This window comes from Atheta coriaria, unplaced genomic scaffold (assembly GCF_025399875.1).
Source record: "Atheta coriaria isolate IRGN ID8LTWV9N9 unplaced genomic scaffold, Caltech_Dcor_3.1 hic_scaffold_3_pilon, whole genome shotgun sequence".
NCBI classification, from domain to species: domain Eukaryota; kingdom Metazoa; phylum Arthropoda; class Insecta; order Coleoptera; family Staphylinidae; genus Dalotia; species Dalotia coriaria.
In genome coordinates, this window is record NW_027045445.1 from 11733939 (window position 1) to 11742290 (window position 8352).

The window sequence follows — 8352 nt, forward strand, 5'->3', positions numbered from 1 at the left end:
ATTACCTCACTAATCATGTCTTAATCATAAGTTGCGCGTATACGTTGAAAACCTTTTGTATCACATGATGCGTACGTGCGGTTTGGACAAATTTTCACATTGCGACGCCGGGCGATAAACGCGTCAAACATATGGCGCATTAATTTGACAAACCAACACCAGCGGCACATGCAACAAACAATCTTGCATGCGACGAAATAATAAAATGTAGGTCACGTAAATATAAAATTTTTTATTTGAATTTTTTCATATTTTTAGAAGTAAATGAAAATTTTCATTTAATCTGCATTTAATTTTCCTAGAGTTAGACTTGATTAACTTATTAACATGTACATCTCATTAAGCAGGGAAATTCTGGGCGTTGAGATGCGTTGCGATTGTGGCGCAGCGCGCTCGTAAAAATTGATGAGTTATGCATAATCCAATTAATTAATAATTTAATTAAAACGTTCGCGCGCGCGTCCACATGTCCTGCTTGCTGTTGTCTATATTCGCGTGCTCTCCACACATTAATTAACCGCATAAAATCGCAATGAAACGCCGACTTCTTTCTGCAGATTAGACGCATGCAACGCATCTAAATGAAGACATTAATAATAATTAAAATTTATTAATGTTTATTCAGGTATGTTCCGTACTTATTTAAAAACGTGAAACATTTTCAAATTATTCACATTATAATAACAAGCATTCAGTCTACTTTTAAAACATTTATCATCTTGATCCTGGTTGATGAATATTTTCCATTCGGTTAGCAACCGAAACCGCCCTTTTGGCAACCCCCCGTGAAACTGCGCTTGTATTAAAATTGAAAACACGAATCGCGCACAAAGCCGTCGAGAGACACAAAAATAACCATTGCATTATTGCACGGTGGGCACGACGCAGGCATACGGTGAGTGTGTGTATCAAATCGTGTAATTCCAGAGGCCGGTACCGTCTCCTCCCTATCGCGGGACGTCGGGATGCAACCGGTAACCGAACGAAAAACGAACGACAATGGAGGAGGTGTGAACCACACGGCCGATACGCGCCTGCATACACTGACACACCTGGAATGTTTATTGCACGATGGATACATCAGTGGCGTTGCGTTCATGGAAAAAATTATGTCACAATGAACGCGCCCCGTATGCTGACAAATATTTTCGGCTTGATTTATAGTGGTTTTTGACATAATGCGACTAATAACTAATCTGTCGATGCACGCCCAAATCTGAATCTGAATGAAAATTCTTATTTTCGTCACTTTTCTAACCGGTATTTAATAGTTTAACCTCAAATGCTAATGCCAAGGGTAGTTATTTATTTTTTGTGCGTTGTAAACATACTATTTATTTTTCCACCTAGTTATGAACTTAGAATATGAACAATTATTTCGAATAAATAAAAGAAATGAATAAAATTAGGTATATATTTCTAGTAAAAAAGGTAAAAAGTTATGTTTTAACCCAGTAAACATACAAAAACCTCACTAGCTTCGTCCCGGTAGGGTGTAATACAAATGGAATTCGTTTTTACTTTCTTGTTCTAGACATAGTAGGTATATGTCAATTCTATCAATAAGATTAGCAATTTGATTTTCAAGAAATTAACTATAAAAGGAATAGCTAATAATGCACTTCAGCGCGTCATATTAGATTCTAATATTTAACTATAACTATGATTGAATCTCAATGCCAACTTTTATCCTATAGAAAAGGACTGTTTTTAGAGTTTTCCTGACAATTATTCGAATTTTTGTCGCCGTAAAAAGCATCCTTAGACTTTAACAAACATTTAAACAAAGGAAATGGCTAAATTGGTCAATGCGTTGCGGAGTTATGCGCATACCAAAAGATTTTGCAATTCATTTTTAGATTTGTTAAAAAATAAAATTTCAATTTGTATTCGTATTTTTTGCATTTGCATGACGATTCCTGATTGTATTCTCATATTAAAAAGCTCTACAATAGTAGCAAACGTAGCTAATGGCATTTAATAAGTCGTGTTTATATAAAATTTCTTGAATAGGCTAATTATATCGAAAGGTTGTTTGTTATTAATAACAAGTTGCGCGCCGTGGTCCGGTGGGGAGCGTGGGGGATTTTAATAGCTCTTCGCCGGCGCACGAATCAGACGTTTGACGATAATATGCAAATTACACGGCGCACTTCCAGTAACGTGGAATTACAAAAAAATATTCCTGGCATGGCAACTCGCAACGTCGTCGATGGACAATTTACTTCATTACCGCGAATCATACCTATATACCTATGTGTTTGAAATTTCAGCCTTAGCTGTATTCCTGTTACAGTTTTCCCACATAGCTTTCAAAGTAATTATCAAAAAACTTAGCTTATTAAGTTCTACCTACATTCCAATATAAATTCAAATTTGCATTCTAATTTTAGGCGCTCATTTCATCATTTTAAGAGCTTGTTAATTGTCCAATGCTATTACAGGCGTGTTTATTACACTAATTTTATCATGGAGCTATGATTGCGCTATTTCTTCTTCTGATCTTTGCGATTATCTTAAATTGAATGTGAAAGTGCTGAGTTGTTGAATTTCATGTTGTTAAGATGTTACAACAAAGCAAACACAACTGGATTTCAAACAAAGAACCATTAGAAATTTGACTGGTCGTAAATATTTGTAGGCAAACATTGATTATCCATCGTTATTATTTATTTAAGAAGATAAATTATATGTTGATCGCTTCATTTGGTATGTGTGTCAGTTATTAACATGCAAATATTAATTTAAATAAAGTCAACACCAACAATACCTTTGTTTGTATTTATTGCGCATTAATTTAAACAATACAATTTAATATTGTTTTCAGGAGTAACTAAATAGGTATAGTGGCTTTTGACATAATGCGACTAATAATTTTCCGATATACGCCCAAATCGGAAAAGAATTCTTATTTTCGTCGCTTTTCTAACCGGTATTTAATAGTTTAACATCAGATGTATTAGCCAAGGGTAGTTATTTATTTTTTGTGTATTGTAAAAATAGTATTTCTTTGTCCACCTAGTTATAAACTTAAAATAAATGCAATTATTTGAAATAAAATGCAGACATGAATAAAATTATAGGTAGGTACATTACAAGCAAAAAATAATAAAAAATGTGTTTTTATGTCTGTCTACACAAAAAAATCTCAAGTTTTTATTGAGAATTTGGTAAAAAAAAATTTCTATTACCTAAATTGTGGATTTTTGTTAGATTTGCAAGACGATTCCTGTTTGTATTCTCATATAGATTACAATTAGGTACCTACGTCATATTCATTGCAGAAATGAATAAAAATCATAATTTCATCCTTTAAACATAAAAAAGTCTTGGTTTGATTGAGATTCTGGCAAAATAATTTAAATATAGTCAACATCCACAATATCTTTGTTTGTATTTATTGCGCATTAATTAAAACAATATAATTTAATATTGTTTTCAGAAGTAACTAAATAAAAATTACATACAATTAAATTATATCCACCTTTAATTATATATTTTTTATTTATTTGATATTCGCTTGTTGGCAAAAATAGTTTGTACCTTGCATAACGTCAAAGATGAAAAAATAAGAGTCGCATGGCATATGCCCCGCCATATTATTATTCTAATAACACGATTCGTGTAGCATCAAACTTTTCAATTGATTTGTCAACCATACGTTTGTCACGTTGTTATTCCGCTCGTGATTATGTCATTTCCAACCAACGGTCGTCGACAATGCAAACAAATTGGACAATTAGAGCAAAAAAGCAAAACGCATAGCGTTTTAAAATGGTTGGAAAAGTTAAAAAAACATTCGCGAGTAACACAAGTGGAAACATAATCATTCGATATCATGTTAGATTATTGTTGTCTTTCAATATTATAATTATCGACGTTCCGTGTGTGTGCACACACTGGTCGTCGCGGTCGTTTTCCGGAAGGTTGTCACATCCTTTACTTGCATGATCATAACATATAAACAACCATTTGTTATTTATCCAACTATTTTTTCCTAAATACAGCCTATAACCACAAATACCTAACCCACGTTTATGGTTAGAAGCATTGCATATTTTTAGTTTTATTTAATAAAACAAAGTTGTTACAAACTGTAGACAGTGTGACGATTTGTAGTACTTATGGTGCATCGTTTTGTACTTACATTAGATACAGATACGTGCGCACCTCGTATGTGAACGCAGGCACATGGATCTGCTACTTGCTTTCGATAATTATTGATATTAGTACTTCCAGTACTCGCTCCTATTATTTATCGTCGTCCCCATTGTACGCGCAGGAAAAAAAAATAAGTACGAAATTATATACAATTTTTGTGTAAAACATATGTGATGAAGCGACTGGATCCTATTGTTAGTGCATTGGTGTATAGTGTACGTACACGCGCGTTTATACGGCCTTAATGTGCGACACACAATCGACATTATTTTATTCTGCGCTCGGAACAAAACGTCGCCGCCGCTGCCTTCTGTTCTTTTCTTCTCGTCGAACGCAAAACGCGAACGCGCAAGCTGCGCACCCGAGCGCTGCGAGGAGGACGAATGGTTTCGTGACTGGCTCGTGTGCTGTTTTTCACGTTTTTCATTGTGGCATATTGTTTTATACTTAGTTATTCTTATTTTGTGCTAACAAAAGCTTCTTTTGTCGTAGCCACAGCGTTTTAAAGGTTTTAATCATTTTTTCATAATTTTTAATATTTTTTTGTAAATTTTTCTACAAAATCATTAAAAACTTACAGAGAATATAATTAATTTTAACAATTTGATAAATATTCCTAAGAAATTGATAAAATTCTGTTTTTCATGATTTTTGCAAATTTTTCTATAAAATCTTTAAAAAATGCAAAAAAAGGAGTTAATGTCAATATTCCTAACATATAGTGAAGAATAAAGCTTTTATTTATAATTTCCAATTTATTCATTAATATAAATGTGTAATATTTAAATTTAAGTTGAAAAAAATTGATCCTCTTGTAATGCTCTTAAATTACACAAACAAGAATGTTGTTTCTAGTTTTCACATACCTTTGTACAACCCAAAACTCAAAACTTAAACTGATGGAGTAACTTATGTCGTGTTAATTCTGTTAATGCCCCCATAAGTATATTCTGTATGCACGCCTCCTTTCTATTTATAAAGCATTTGTCATGGCCGTGATTCCCTACAAACGCTGCAACGGAACACGTTTCGTCCTAATGTCCTAAGCGGATGGTTCGGAACGGAACCCATTGCACTGTGGACCGTACTAAAGAGCCACATCATAAGTTCCGGACTAATGTGCCAGAGTGGCGTATTATATTTAATATTTTTTTGCCCATCACAATTCCTTTTGGCATCGGCAGCTGTTTAGAAAACTACAACAATCCGTTACGGATCTCGAAATATCCAAGTGGCAAATATTTCACGACGCAAATATCGATTCGTTACGAACACTTAGTTGATAAAAATTCTTTAGAATTATTTAGGTATGTTAGATATGCGGTAATTGAATGAATGAACGATGACGTTGGAGAAATCAAAACATGAGGAATTTGTTTGGTAATCATGTGCGTTCGTTAAATAGACGATTAGCGCCAAAGTCGTGCCAACAACATAATTATGATTGCCGGGTTCGGTGTGTTTTATATCAGAACACCGACCGAAAAACACGTAAAAACACTAATCGCCACCGGAAGACGACACTAAAACGCATTTGAATGGACTTTATTACGGTAACAATTCGACGGTTTTCTTTATGCTCGCGGACGAAATTTGTCGTCGGATGTGGCGTAACTCGTAAATGGAATTCTTGAATACTATTCAAATCAACGTTTAGCATAGTACTCAAAAAATTACTTAGTTAACTACGTGATCTTAACATGTTTTAGTTTTTTTGAAATCAAATTTAAACTAAAATGTAGGTATCTACTTACGATGATTCCTTATGAACAATTTGCGTGTGCGTACATTTTCATTTATTACTTGAACGTGAAACGTATCTTACAAATTATTACCAATTTCGCGTGTTGCAAACCTTACTCTTGTATTAATATCCCATTAGTAAAGCGTCGCATTTTTCGAAAATTTCAGAAAATATCACGCAAGTGTGCGTTACGAGTTACAAGCGCAATAATTTGGAAAATTACAACTCTTCCAATTGCAAACCTATTACAACAATGTTAGTAGGTGCAGATGATCCTGCGACGCCTCTGGGACACTACAAAAACGCTGGATATTATCGACGAATTACTTCGAAAATCAAACGCTAGCGGTGCGGTATTTTACGACGTGCTGCCTTTGGGACACCGTTTTAGGACAATTTTCGTCAGATTATTATAGGTGCCCAGTTTGCGAACAATAGCTTTTTGGAGGTATTTTATAAAAATAAAGTATTATGCACTTATAATTTATAAAATATTGCAGGAATGCATTCAGAAATGCGATAACAATGCACACGCATCGATGATTTACGAAATCTGCGAACAGATTTTCGAACGAAATGCGAAAATTATAGGGAAATCAGGTGTGTGTGTGCAGTTCGGTTGGGGCAAACAAGACGATACAATTTTCGGCGTGACTTAGTCACGATTTTCGGAAATCGTGTCATGACAATTTCGCAATAACCCGCAACCCACAATACTCAATCTGTAAGCTGCAACTGTATTGCATATTCAAAACAATATGCAAAATTTTTTCAATTTGATTTTTTGTTTAAAAAAAATAAAACTGAATTTTTCTTCTAAATTTTGAATTGTACTTACTGAACAAAAAGTTTAAGGAAAGATTTGTTACTAGGTATTCTTAAGTTGAGGTTAGATCACAATGCAACCATTTCTATTCTTTTTCCAGATGAAAAGTGAAAAGTGTCACCGCAATACCGTAACTTATCTATCAATGTATTGAACATCAACGTTGCCGAAAGTGACGCAGACAAATCTGTTACTTTATGACCTGATGCGGTACTCAACAATGCAAAATTCCAAACGTCAAGCACTGAATAAATGCACTAAACTTTTATCAGCAATATTCATCGCCACAAATGTCTATTTTTAGTTTAATCTTTCGTGTAAAAGTAGAAACAATAATTGTGGTTATAAAATGTGCAATTATATATTATAGGCAACTCTTTTGACATTTATTCATTGCGTGTATTTTATTATGGTTGTTTTACGACTTTTGCTGACACTTTTAGTGTGAAAACAGGATTTTATACGATTGTTCAATCATGTGAATGAGTTTATTTTTATTTTATGTTGTATAAAACCTCGAATCTCAAATGACAACATAATTATTGCTAGCATTTCATAATAAAAATGCACGATATTTCCAACTGGTAGCTCTCTCGAATGAATTCATTCGAATTGAAATTTTAGTAGGTGTCTAAATAAACGTCCTAGTTTCACATCCCTTTTATCTCGTCTATGATGTGCTCCGGATTCGATTCATCTGCATTGTACACAGTGGGAAACGTCAATTAGCCGTATACGGTGTCACCGTTGGGGTGGCAACAAAGGCTGGAAGTTATTGAAGATCGACGTGGCGGAAACATCGCATCCTAATGTAACATGCGCAGTCGTTCGAGTGTGCACAAAGCGATAATTACGAATGAGACATTTTCGCACCCGTTTGATGGTGCACCGGGTGGAAAATTTATTCCAACCTCTTATCAAAACCCATTGTAGACACATGAATACACTGTCAGATTAAAAAATCAAACATTCAGACATTAAAAATGTCTTTGACAAGACTTCAAAGAAGGTTCTGTTTGCGTTACGTTCGTTTTTTACGTAATCCAGGTAATTCACATAATCGATTCCCATGGGCCAAACAAGTATGAAGAATATACGGTAGTGTACCCACCATCAAAGAGAAATATTAATATCCTTATGTGCGATGTGCGCCGTGCGTGGAAAGTTCGCGTGCTCGAACCCCACCTGCACACCGCGAGCCAATCCTTCGCGTTGGGAGGAGTCGCGCTCATCGGCGTGTTATTACGCTCTCCGGACCGTATTACATATTCATATTACACGACCATTTTACGTGCTGCATCATTACGTGCGACTACTCTACCGGAGGCCCCCTTTGTTGAGATGGGCACGCTGATAGCGCGAGGGCCTACCCTCTTCGGCGGCTAATGCGAAAACAATGCACACGAGTCGTGTGGGTCGTGGCCAATGCGAAAATTACACCGATATATACACAAAGTCTATTCTAGCCTAACATCATGCGAGCATTATTGTATCCGATAATATCCTACATGTGCATTATGCATTCTATTTGTTTTTAGTGTTTTTTGACGTTGGTTTTGCAGTTATGTGTTTGAAAATTTAAATTTATGCTGCACGTTCACGCCGCGTGCGGATTTCTGGC